The sequence below is a fragment of the Dama dama genome, chromosome 5, assembly GCF_033118175.1.
Source record: "Dama dama isolate Ldn47 chromosome 5, ASM3311817v1, whole genome shotgun sequence".
In the NCBI taxonomy this organism is placed as follows: Eukaryota; Metazoa; Chordata; class Mammalia; order Artiodactyla; family Cervidae; genus Dama; species Dama dama.
Window position 1 is genome coordinate 74220985 of NC_083685.1, and position 14235 is coordinate 74235219.

A 14235-nucleotide genomic window follows, 5' to 3' on the forward strand; every position below is an offset into this window, starting at 1 on the left:
TGCTGGGTCTAGCACAGAAAAAAATCTAGATATGAAAACATTGGCACATTTTAAGAATTTTTTTTAAGGAGATATATTTATACATTAGCAACATGATCGCCTTCATGGATCACAGCTTCGCAGTGATAAAGGGGCTTAGGTAGCTCAATGAAATTTTAAGCTAAGCTGTGCAAGATGGACGGGTCATAGTGAAGAGTTCTGACAAAACATGGTCCACTGGAGGAGGAAATGGCAAACCACTCCAGAATTCTTGCCACAAGAATGCAATGAAGATTATGAAAAGGCAAAAGATTGGAAGATGAGCCCCCAGATCAGAAGATGTGTAATACGCTACTGAGAAAGAGTGAAGAGCAATTACTAGTAGCTCCAGAAAGACTGAGCAAATTCACTTTCACTTTTCACTTTCATGCATTGGAGAAGGAAATGGCAATCCACTCCAGTGTTCTTGCCTGGAGAATCCCGGGGCCGGAGGAGCCTGGTGGGCTGCCGTCTATAGGGTTACACGGAGTAGACACGACTGACGGGACGTAGCAGCAGCAGCAGCCAGAAAGAATGAAGTTCAATTCAGTTCAATCGCTCAGTCATGTCTGACTCATTGTGACCCCATGAATCGTAGCACGCCAGGCCTCCCTGTCCATCACCAACTTCCAAAGTCCACCCAAACCCATGTCCATTGAGTCAGTGATGCCATCCAACCATCTCATCCTCTGTCTTTCTCTTCCTGCCTTCAATCTTTCCAGCATCAGGGTCTTTTCTTCACAGCTCTTCGCATCTGGTGGCCAAAGTGTTGGAGTTTCAGCTACAGCATCAGTCCTTCCAATGAACACCCAGGACTGATCTCCTTTAGGGTGGACTGGTTGGATCTCCTTGCAGTTCAAGGAACTCTCAAGAGTCTTCTCCAACACCACAGTTCAAAAGCATCAGTTCTTCTGCACTCAGCTTTCTTTATAGTACAACTCTCACATCCGTACATGACCACTGGAAAAATCATAGCCTTGACTAGACGGACCTTTGTCGACAAAGTAATCTCTCTGCTTTTGAATATGTTGTCTAGGTTGGTCATAACTTTCCTTCCAAGGAGTAAGCGTCTTTTAATTTCATGGCTGCAGTCACCATCTGCAGTGATCTTGGAGTCCAGAAAAATAAAGTCAGCCACTGTTTCCACTGTTTCCCCATCTATTTTCCATGAAGTGATGGTACTGGATGCCATGATCTTAGTTTTCTGAATGTTGAGATTTAAGCCAATTTTTTCACTCTCCTCTTTCACTTTCATCAAGAGGCTCTTTAACTTTTCTTCACTTTCTGCCATAAGTGTGGTGTCATCTGCATATCTGAGTTTATTGATATTTCTCCCAGCAATCTTGATTCCAGCTTGTGCTTCTTATACTCTGCATAGAAGTTAAATAAGCAGGGTGACAATATACAGCCTTGATGTACTCCTTTTCCTATTTGGAACAAGTCTATTGGTCCATGTCCAGTTCTAACTGTTGCTTTCTGACCTGCATACATATTTCTCAAGAGACAGGTCAGGTGGTCTGGTATTCCCATCTCCTTCAAAATTTTCCACAGTTTATTGTGATCCACACAGTCAAAGGCTTTGACATAGTCAATAAAGCAGAAATAGATGTTTTTCTGGAACTCTCTTGCTTTTTCCATGATCCATCATATGTTGGCAATTTGATCTCTGATTCCTCTGCCTTTTCTAAAACTAGCTGGGACATCTGGAAGTCCACGGTTCACATATTGTTGAAGACTGGCTTGGAGAATTATAAGGATCACTTTACTAACATGTGAGATGAGTGCAATTGTGTGGTAGTTTGAACATTCTTTGGCATTGCCTTTCTTTGGGATTGGAATGAAAACTGACCTTTTCCAGTCCTGTGGCCACTGCTGAATGTTCCAAATTTGCTGGCATATGGAGTGCAGTAGGTTCACAGCATCATCTTTTAGGATGTGAAATAGCTCAACTGGAATTGCATCACATCCACTAGCTTTGTTTGTAGTGATGCTTCCTAAGGCCCACTTGACTTCAGATTCCAGGATGTCTGGCTCTAAGTGAGTGATAACACAATCGTGATTATCTGGGTTGTGACGATCTCTTTTGTACATTCTTTTGTGTATTCTTGCCACCTCTTCTTAATATCTTCTACTTCTGCTAGGTCCATACCATTTCTGTCCTTTATTGAGCCCATCTTTTCATGAAATGTTCCCTTGGTGTCTCTTATTTTCTTGAAGACATCTCTAGTCTTTCCCATTCTGTTGTTTTCCTCTATTTCTTTACATTGATCGCTGAGGAAGGCTTTCTTATTTCTCCTTGCTATTCTTTGGAACTCTGCATTCTAATGGGAATATCTTTCCTTTTTTCCTTTGCTTTTCACTTCCCTTGTTAGGCTTAGTCAAAACGATGCTCAGTCCGTGGAGGTGTCTGATGGTGAAAGTAAAGTCCAATGCTGTAAGAATAGTATTGCCTAGGAACCTGGAATGTTAGCTCCGTGAATCAAAGCAAATTGGACATAGTGAAACTGGTCAAGCACAACAAGAATAACCATTGACTTCTCAGGAATCAGAGAATGAACATGGACAGGAAGGGAAAATTTAATTCAGATAACCATCATACGTACTACTGTGGGCAAAAATCCCTGAGGAAAAACAGACTACTCCTCATATTCAACCAAAGATTCCAAAATGCAGCACGTATGTGTGATCTCAAAGACGACAGAAAGATCTTGGTTCATTTCCAAGTCAAAACATTCAAGAACATATTAATCCCTGTTTAAGTCCCAGCCAACAATAATGAAGAAACTGAAGTTGAACGTTCTATGAAGACCTTCTAGTTCAGTTCAGTCACTCAGTTCTGTCTGACTCTTCTAGAACTAATAGCAAAAAACGATGTCCTTTACATCACAGGGGACTGGAATAAAATGTAAGAACTCAAGAGATGCCTAGAGTAACAGGCAAGTCTGGCCTTGGAGTACAAAATAAAGCAGGGCAAAGGCTAACAGAGTTTTGTTGAGAAAAAACACTGGTCATTACAAATATCCTTTTCCAATGCACAGGAGATGATTCTACACATGGACATCACCAAATGGTCAACACAAAAATCAGATTGATTATAATCTTTGCAGTTGAAGATGGAGAAACTCTATGTAGTCAGTAAAAACAAGTCCTGGAGCTGTCTGTTGCTCAAATCAACACTCCTTTATTGCAAAATTCTGTTTTAAATTGAGGCATGTAGGGAAAAACCACTAGGCCATTCAGGTATGACCTAAATCAAATTCCTTATGATTACACAGTACAGGTGATGAATAGATTTGAGGGATTATATCTGGTATAGTGCCTGAAAGACTATGGATGAAGGTTTGTAACATTGTGCAAAAGGCAGTTGCCAGGAGCCAACACACGAGACCCTACACCTGACAAGGCCGTAAGGGAGAAAACCTGACGGGCAAGGCGGATCAGGTTTTCAGGGGTTTTCAAAAAGGCCAGCTCATGAGATCCCACCCATGACAAGGTCATGAGGAGAAAGCCTGACAGGCAAGGCAGATCAAGTTTTCAGGGATTTCGAAAAGCTGCCCCCAGTGCTCACCTTAAAGATGATATCTGTCTTTCTGATGCCTGCCTCAATGGACCAAAACTGTCTTAAAGATAATGAAAGGCACGGAAGCAAAGTGGTTGTCTGTGGAGGCCTTACACATATCTGAGAAAAGAAGAGAAGTAAAAGGAAAGGGAAAAAGGGAAAGGTATATACAACTGAATTCAGATTTCCAGAGAATAGCAAGGAGAGAAAAGAAGACCTTCTTAAATAAACAATGCAAAGAAATAGAGGAAAATTAGAGTGGGAAAGACTAGAGATCTCTTCAAGAAAATTTAAGATATCAAGGGAACATTTAACACAAGGATGGGCATGGTAAAGAACAGAAATGGTAAGGACATAACAGAAGCAGAAGAGATTAAGAAGAGATGGCAAGAATACACAGAAGAACTATACAAAAAGTTCTTAATGACTCATGTAACATTGGTGGTGTGGTCACTCACTTAGAGTCAGACACCCTGGAGTGTAAAGTCAATCAGGTCTTATGAGACATTACTACAAACAAAGCTAGTGAAGGTGCTGGATTTCCAATGGATTTGTTTAAAATTCTAAAAGATGATGCTGTTCAAGTGCTCAAGTGCTGCACTCAACATGTCAGCAAAAAACAAACAAAAAAAAAGAGCCTGGTGGGCTTGCCGTCTATGGGGTCACACAGAGTTGGACACAAATGAAGCAACTTAGCAGCAGCAGCAGCAGCAGCAGCAAGGTGCTCAAAATCCTTCAAGTTAGACTTCAAGAGAATTAACTGAGAACTTCCAGACATACAAGATGGATTTAGAAAAGGCAGAAGAACCAGTCTAATTGCCAACATTCATTGAATCATTGAGAAAGCAAGGGAATTCCAGAAAAACTTCTCATTCTGCTTCATTGACTGTACTAAAGCCTTTGAAAATGTGGATCAAAACAAACTGGAAAATTCTGAAAGGGATGTGAATACCAGACCTCCTTACTTGTCTCCTGAGAAACCGGTGTGCAGGTCAAGAAGAAACAGAACCTTATATAGAACAACTGACTCTTCAAAATTGGAAAAGAAGTATGTCAAGGCTGTATATTCTCACCCTGCTTATTTAACTTATATGCAGACTACATCATATAAAATGCTGACTGGATAAATCAGAAACTGGAATCAAGATTGTGGTGAGAAATACCACCAACCTCAGGTATGCAGGTAATACCAATCTAATGGAAGAAAATGAAGAGGAACTAAGGAGCCTCTTGATGAGACTGAAAGAAGAGAATGGAAGAGCTGGCTTAAAACAGCTTTCAAAATCATGGCATCTGGTCCTATAACTTCACAGCAAATAGAAGGGGAAAAATGGAAGTAGACAGTTTTTACTTTCTTGAACTCCAAAATCATTTCTGATGGTGACTACAGCTTGTTTCTTTAAAGAAAACTATGAAAACCCCCAACAATATATTATAATACAGAGACATCACTTTGTCAACCAAGGCCCAGTAGTCAAAGCTATGGTTTTTTCAGTAGCCATGTACAGATGTGAGAGTAGGACCATAAAGGAGGCTGAGCACTGAAGAACTGATGCTTTCAAATAGTGGTGCTAGAGAAGACTCTTGAGCGTTTCTTAGACAGCAAGGAGATCAAACCAGTCAATCTTAAAGGAAATCAACTTTGAATATACATTGGAATGACTGATGCTGAAGCTGAAGCTCCAATATTCTGGCCTCCTGATGTGGAGAGCCATCTCATTGGAAAAGACCCTAATGCTGGTAAATTATGGGCAGGAGGAGAAGGGGTCCACAGAGAATGAGGTGGATAGATAGCATTACGGATTCAATGTACATGAATTTGAGCAAACGTTGGGAGATAGTGAAGGATGGAGAAACTTGATGTGCTGCAGTCCATGGGGTCACAAATAGTGGGACACAACTTAGCAAGTGAACAGCAACAGAAACCATGAATGATAGCTTAATTGTAGGTGACCCAATAATGCATTATCAAGTAAATAGTTAATACAAAATTTAAAATAATTACCCTTTATAAATTTATCTTTATTTGTATGTCTCCAAACTTTCAAAAAGGTATCATTGGCAGTTATTACATACATTGGCAAGCACAGTAACATGCCTATGTACTCACATGCACGTATGTGTGAACTTGTAGTTTGACTTAAACATGTTTATCAGTATTTATGCATATATGTTCTTTTTGGTAAAAAGCACTTTCTTAAATGCTTCTTCACAGAATTATGTGATATCATGCATATAAAGGACTGAAGAATACATGTGAATTGACAAGACGTTTGTAAGCAAAAAGTTAAAGAGGAATTTTGAATGGTATGCAAGAGGATGTTTTTCAGTTACATCAAAGGTAGTCCTACTACTGTATTTGAGATAAACTTACTTTGGCAATTCTTGAAGACCAAAGCCAGAGGAAATTATGAAGAAATGACTTGCTTTCATGAACTCATAAAGAGGAGCATAGCAAACATTTTCTATTATAAGTTTGTATAAAAATGTATTATTTTTATTATATAAAGGGATTTAAGCAAGCTAATATCCTTCATAGTACACTTAATAAAAATACACTTGAAACCCATATGCTGCTGCTGCTGCTGCTAAGTCACTTCAGTCATGTCCGACTCTGTGCAACCCCATAGACGGCAGCCCACCAGGCTCCCCCGTCCCTGGGATTCATATGAAACCCATATAGTTGGACATAGAATTTAAAGAGAAAATATTAGCAAAATGGTTATTGGATCATTTCACCCAGAGCTAAGGTGGGCTGAGGAGATGAAATAGCGTGATACTATACCTAAACCTTATAGTAACTGAAATATTTTGGGGAATAATAGAAATAAAGTCCTTGATGTCTTCACATATTGAAAATAGTGTTTGTATTTTTACTTACTTTTTAACATTACAATAAATTCTGTAGAAGTGGCAAAATAAACTGTAGTTTTGCAATTTATAATAAAATTGCATATTTGATCATTCAAATGACCAAAATGCATTTCTCATATATATTTGATCTTCCTCAATAGTTTCTTATTCACAGCTCCCCAAAGTCTTGGGGTTTCCTAAGTGTTAAGAATGATAATACTGAACACTAAGGATGGGGGCTCCACCTAAGGGGAGCCAACTATGTTATTAGAGGGCTGGAAATTCCATTTCTACCCCTTGACCTCCAGGGAGGAGAATGATGCTAGAGATTGGAGTCAAGCATCAGTGATCAGTGATTTAATCAACCATGCTTATACAATGACGTATCCATAAATACCCAAAAAGACAGGACTTGGAGAGCTTCCAGATGGGTAAACAAGTGGAGATTTGGAAAAAGTGAAGTGCTTGAGGAAAGCACAAATGCTTAGCACCTTTCCTCCATACCTTGCTCTATATATCTCTCCCATCTGGCTGTTACTAAGTGGTAAACTAGAAATCTAGTGAGTAAATGGGTTTCCTGAGTTCTGTGAGTTGACTGAGGCAGATGATATCATGGGAACTTCTGATAGATAGCACAGAACACAAGTGACAACCTGTGTTTGTGGTTAGCATCTGAAGTGGGATGGAGGCAATCTTGTAGGATTGAACCATTAATTTGTGGGCTCTGAGACTATCCCTGAGTACATAGTGGCAGAAATGAATCCAACTATAGGACGTCCAGCTTGGGGAGTGAGGGTTAATACTCCCTACACATGTTGAAAATGTGGTTCCTAGAACACATTAAGAGAAACATCCCTAAGAGAAAGCTAAAGTTTGCAGAGCACACAGAATGTAACAGTCATAAAACAAAGCAGGGAGGGTCTGCCATGAAATATTAGAGAGGTTTTCTGCTAAGAAACAAAAATATTTGGGCAACATACTGTCATTTATAAGTGATTGCATCTGATAATTCACTAGGAGTCAAAATGATGACTCTAGGATAAGAAGTCTATCTATCCTTTTTTCTCTCCAATGGCCATGTATTTAATGAAGATGTTCAGACAGAATAATAATGGGATCTATGATTTAGCCTTGATGTATAATCCGCAGATGCAAAGTTCATTACATGTTTTTATGATTGCCACTTTTAAAGTGCTCATAAAATGGTGAGAGGAAGAGCAGGGAAGTGTAAAGCCAAAGTTTTACTATATTAGATTTTTTTTTTAAGAGTGTTAGAGCTATTATAATATGGTATCATGGCAACAATAATTAAAATAAAAATTACAGGTGAAAATATTCTTTATGTTAGGTCTACCATTTATTACTAGAATATACCCAGTATATAATGATTACTTTATTTACCTGATAAATATTCATTGATTATCAACTCCATGTCCACCATTTTTGTAGAATGGTATATCTGGGAGTGAGACAACAACAAATGTGATTTATCCTCATGAATCTTTCATTCTAAAAAGGGAGGCCAACAGTAAACAAGGCAAACTCCCAAAATGCACTGAATGGTAAATGTGGATAAACCCAGGAAAGATGGAGAAGAAGAAATATCAGAGTATTTTTAAAAAGCTTACTAAAAATTGGTGTCATTTAGATTAAAAGCTGATGGAAGTGAGAGAACAAGCCATCGTATTGATGTTCAGGAGAAAAACATTTCAAGGAGAAGAACTAGCAAACACAAAATTCTTTCCACCTTATTCTAAAAAGCTCCATGAGATGTTAGAATAGTGTGATTCTTTTTTTTCCCTCTTCTCTCTATCACCAAGGGCCTCCCAAAGTGGCACTAGAGGTAAAGAACCCATCTGCTAATGTCCCTTGAGGAGAAAATGGCAACTCACTCCAGTATTCATGCCTGGAAAATCCCACGGACACAGGAGCCTGGCAGGCTACAGTTCATAGTGTGCAAAGAGTCGAAAATAACTGAAGTGATTTAGCAGTATTCCTGTCACCAATGTGCACCATTTTATCTGGCACATATTAGGTATTTAATATACATTTATTTAAATGAAAGTGGGTTGATATGGAATAAATCTTCTCATTTTGCTAGCACTTAATCTCATCTCTATTCAAATGTTGCACAATTACAAAGCCTTCACCAACCTCCCTGATTGTGTTTCGTTTTTTGTCTCCTTCAAGAATATGTATCACAATTAGAAGTAATTTGATCTGATATGTGTTTATCAAACTTTAACAGAGTTCTGGTTTTATACATTATAATATCTCCAGTGACTAATACTTGACATAGGTTCAATTCAGTTCAGTTGATCAGTCGTGTCTGACTCTTTGAGAAACCATGGACTGCAGCACGCCAGGCTTCGGTGTCCACCTCCAACTCCCAGAACTTGCTCAGACTGATGTCCATCGAGTTGGTGATGCCATCCAACCATATCATCTACTGTCATCCCCTTCCCCTCCAGCGTTCAATCTTTCCCAGCATCAGGATCAGTTCTTTGCATTAGGTGGCCAAAGTATTGGAAACCATATAGAAATCATATTAGAAACCAAAATAGAAACCATCTGGTTGGAACTCTTCCAATGAATATTCAGGATGAATTGTCTTTTGGATTGATTGGTTTGATCTTTTTGCAGTCCAAGGGACTCTCAAGAGTCTTCTCCAACACCGCAGTTGATGCTTTTGAAAGCATCAATTCTTCGGTGCTCAGCATTCTTTATGGTCCAACTCTCACATCCATACACAACTACTGGAAAAACTGTAGTTTGACTATACAGACCTCTGTCAGAAAAGTAATGATATATAGGAGGTTCCCAGTAAATATTTAGTGAATGAATGTATAATAATAATGATCTCATAGTTTCCTAAATATTTACATCTCCTATTCTGAGTTGTTAGTAAATAAACGTTCATCCAAATTTACACAGGAAATAGAAATCATCTATTTGTAACTCTTCATGTACATAGTACTTACACTGGCACCCATCTTCATTCTTTTATCTTGCAAAAGTAAGCTTTCAGCCACAGAATTGTCTTCTTCTTCTCCCCCACCCCCCTCCCACAGAGCTGTTTTCCTAATGTAATGCTTACAATGATGATAGCAATGTTCATAAATACACATTATTTGGCACTTAAGTGTATCAGACTCTTCTCATTTTCCTTAGGAGACTTACATGATCTCCCATGTAATTATACACACTCCCTCGTCTTACTTTTTAAATATTCTTATTTACCTCTTATTAAAAATAAAATAAAATCCTCATTTAAATTCATACACATTTCAGATATTGCTTTGGATTTCCCAATTCAAGGATTGAACTGATGTCTCTTGCATTTCCTGTACTGGCAGTTGGGTTCTTTTCCACTAGAGTCACCTGGGAAGATCTTATTTATTTTTGTGTGTGCTAAGCCTCTTCATAACCAGATGTTCAATACCGAAATCAGATTGATTATATTCTTTGCAGCCAAAGATGGAGAAGCTCAATAAAGTAAGCAAAAACAAGACCAAGAGCCAACTGTGGCTTAGATCATGACATCCTTACTGCCAAATTCAGACTTAAATTGAATAAAGTAGAGATAGCAAGGGAACATTTCAAGCAAAGATGGGCACTTATTGTGCAGAAATGGCATGGACCTAACAGAAGCAGAAGATATTAGGAAGAGTTGGAAAGAATATACAGAAGATGTATAGCAAAAAAGAATTTCTCAACCCAGAGAATCACAATGGTGTGGTCACTCACCTAGAACCAGACATCCTGGAAAGCGAAGTCAAGTGGACCTTAGGAAGCATCACTACTAACAAAGCTAATGGAGGTGATGGAATTCCCATTGAACTATTCCAAATCCTAAAAGATGATGCTGAGAAAGTGCTGTACTCAATATGTCAGCAAATTTGGAAAACTCAGCAGTGGCTCCAGGACTGGAAAAGGCACATCATGAGGAATGCCAGATTGGATGAAGCTGGAATCAATATTGAATATCAATAACCTCAGATATGCAGAGTGCATCATGAGAAATGCTGGGCTGGATGAAGTACAAACTGGAAACACGATTACTGGGAGAAATATCAATAACCTCAGATATGCAGATAACAGCATCGTTATTGCAGAAAGTGAAGAAGAACTAAAAAGCCTCTCGATGAAAGTGTAAGAGGAGAGTGAAAAAGTTGGCTTAAAATTCAACATTCAGGAAACTAAGATCATGGCATCTGGTCCCATCACTTCATGTCAAATAGATGGGGAAATAATGGAAAATGGTGACAGACTTTATTTTCTTGGACTCCAAAATCACTGCAGGTGGTGACTGCAAGCGTGAAATTAAAAGACGCTTGCTCCTTGGTAAAAAAGCTATGACCAACCTAGACAGCATATTAAAAAGCAGAGGCATTACTTTGCCAACAAAGGTCTGTCAAAGCTATGGTTTTCCCAGTAGTCATGTATGGATGTGAGTTGGACTATAAAGAAAGCTGAAGGCTGAAGAATTGATGCTTTTGAACTGTGGTGTTGGATAGGACAAGTACAAGAGAGTCCCTTGGACAGCAAAGAGATCCAACCAGTCCATCCTAAAGGAAATCAGTCCTGAATATTCACTGGAAGGACTGATGCTGAAGCTGAAACTCCAATACTTTGGCCACCTGATGCGAAAAACTGACTCATTGGAAAATATCCTGATGCTGGGAAAGATTGAAGGCATAAGGAGAAGGGGATGACAGAGGATGAGATGGTTGGATGGCATCACCGACTCATGAGTTTGAGTAAACTCCGGGAGTTGGTGATGGACAGGGAGGCCTGGTGTGCTACAGTCCACGGGGTCGAAAAGAGCTGGACATGACTGAAAGACTGAACTGAACTGAACTAAGTCTTTTCAGTCATGCCTGACTCTTTGGGAACCTATGAACTGTAGCTCCCTAGGCTCCTCTGCCCATGCGGTTCTCTAGGCAAGCATACTGCAGTGGGTTGCCATGCCCTCCTCCAGGGGATCTTCCTGACCCAAGCATCAAACTCACATCTCTTATGTCTCCATTATTTTCAGGTGTGTTCTTCACCACTAGTGCAACCTGGAAAGCCCCAATAATATTGTTTCTCAGCACTAATTTAGTATCTGCAATACACATGGCACTATTTTAAGTACTCTCCTTGTGTTGCCTCATTTAATCTTTGAAATCAGTGGCAGGAATAATGATAGGGCCAGAGCTCTGGTCCAAGATGGAAGAGTGGGTATACCCAGAACTCAACTTTTCCCACAAACACATTAGATCTATACCTACGTACAGAGTAATTCCTCTTGAAGAACAATTGAGGGCTGATTAAACAGTTTCAACACAACAAACTATAGAAGCACCACATACAGAATGGTAGGAGAGAAAAAGACATAATATTACTGGAAACCCCACCTCTAGTGACCTACATTAGGGAGGGATACCACTGAGGGGCTCTTGCGCAGACTTGCTTACACTGGGGCACAGAAAAAAAAGTCATTTAAAGGGCACCTAGATTACATGAGAAGAAAACCTGTATTCTGACCCTAGAATATACACTAGATGGTGGGAAACTGTTATAACTCTCTCTGAGGTCAGAGGCGCCATAGAGCGCCAGTTTTTGCCTTCTCTGCCCACCTTGATAGTACAGGCGGGACCATAATCCAGGTGTTCTGACCAGCCTGCCACAATCAGTCCAGTAAACCACAGGCCCTTGGCCCACAACAGCTCCAGCCACTACCCTGAGGAGGACCACGTAGCCTCAGCTGACTCTGCTGCAGCAGTCCCATCCAGGAACCCTGGTGTGGCATGCACCAGGACCCCTGGCTCTGGCCCAAGCCCACTGTAATTCTGTCCATCCCACTAGGACAGCCCTGACAGCACACTACAGGACTCACCCAGTCCATGTCCACTCCAGCTCCAGCTGTCCAGGGTACCTTGACACAGTTGCACCCCAGGGCACCCCTGACCCATGTCCACTCCAGCCCCAGCTGGCCTGCCAAGGCTTTTATACACACAGTCAAGATAGGGGATGCCTGCACAGGGCCACACCTTCAAGAGTGGGAGAAAACAGCTGTTTCATCTAGTGCATTAAAATAAACACAGAAAAACAAACAAAGTGAAGAGACAGAGGACATGTATTCCAAATAAAATTGTAACCTTAAGGAGATCTCCAGTCTTTAACCAGATAAAGAGGTCAAAATCAATCACAAAAATGCTTACCAAGCTTAGAAGAACGGAAGAACACAATGAGAAGTTCAACAAAGAGCTAGGAAAATATCAGAACAAGTCATTAATGATGGCTACAACCACTGAAGTGAAAAATGAATGAAAGGGAACCAGCAGAAGATTAGATGACACAGAGAAATGAATCAGCGATTCAGAAATAGAATACTGGAAATAACCAAGTTAGAATGGAAAAAAAAATAATAAATAAATAAGGATCATTTAAGGGATCTCTGAGATAATATCAAGCATCCTAATATTTTCATATACATGTCCCAGAAGGAAAACAGCAAGCAAGTATAGCAGAAAGATCATTGGAAGACAAAATGACTGAAAAATTTTTAACCTGGAGAAGAAAACAGATATCCAGATCTGGGAAACACAGACAGTCCCAAACAAGCTGAACCCAAAGATATTCATACCAAGACATATTACAATTAAAACAGCAAAAGTTAAGAAAAAGAGAGGGTTTTTTAACTATTATTATTGAAGTATAATTGCTTTACAACATTGTGTTAGTTTCTGTTTTAACATGAAATGAATCAGATATATGTGTACATATTACCCCCCCCACACACACACACACACTTTGGGACGGAAGTCCACAAGGGAGGCAAAAGAAAATTTTAAGGCAGCAAGAGAAAAATCACAAGTCATGTATAAGAAAACTTCCATAAGATTGTCAGATAATTTTTCATCAGAAACTTTGCAGTTCTAGAAGGGAGTGGAATGATATATTCAGATTGCTGAAAGAAAGAAAAAAAATTCACAGATTAGGATACTTTACCTGGCAATGTTATCATTCAGGATTAAAAGAAGAAATAGTTTCCAAGACAAGGAAAAATTAAAGGAGTACATTAGCATTAAACTAGCCTTAGAATAAATGTTAAAAGGAAGAAAAGGCCATCCCTAAAAATCCAGGAAATAAAATCTCAGTGGTAAAAGCAAATATATAGTAACATCAGTGGATCAATCACTTAAGTTAGTATGAAGGTTAAAACACAATAAAAAAAAAAAGACTATAATTACAATAGGTAGTTAAGGAATACATAAAATTAAAAGGTGTAAAATATGTAAAAAACACAAAACATTGGCTGTGGGGAGTAAAAATTATAGTGCTTATAGAATGTATTCAAACTTAAGTACTAGCTTAAAATATATGCACACTCATACATACCACATGATAACTGCAAACCAAAGCCCTATAATAAATATCCAAAAATATAAAGAAAGAAACCAAATAGTAGTAAAGAAAAAGAAAAAAAAGAGGAAGTCTGTGGTTGCTTTAAGTATAAGAAGTACATTTTATATGGCTATAATGATTGTAATCTTAATTCTTCTTGATTTCAACAAGTATTGCATTGCAATTTGCAGATATTACTCTGGCATTTAAAAATCTTAAAAATCTAACATAGTGTGCAGGAACTGGCAACTCACTCAAGCATTCTTGCTTGAAAAGTTCCATGGCAGAGGAACCTGGTGGGCTACAGTTCATGGGATTGTAAAGAGTAAGATGTAACTGAGCATGCATGAGTTACTTTAAGAAACAGCTACCTAACTTTTGGTTGTGGACACACCAGCCTCTACTCTGAATTT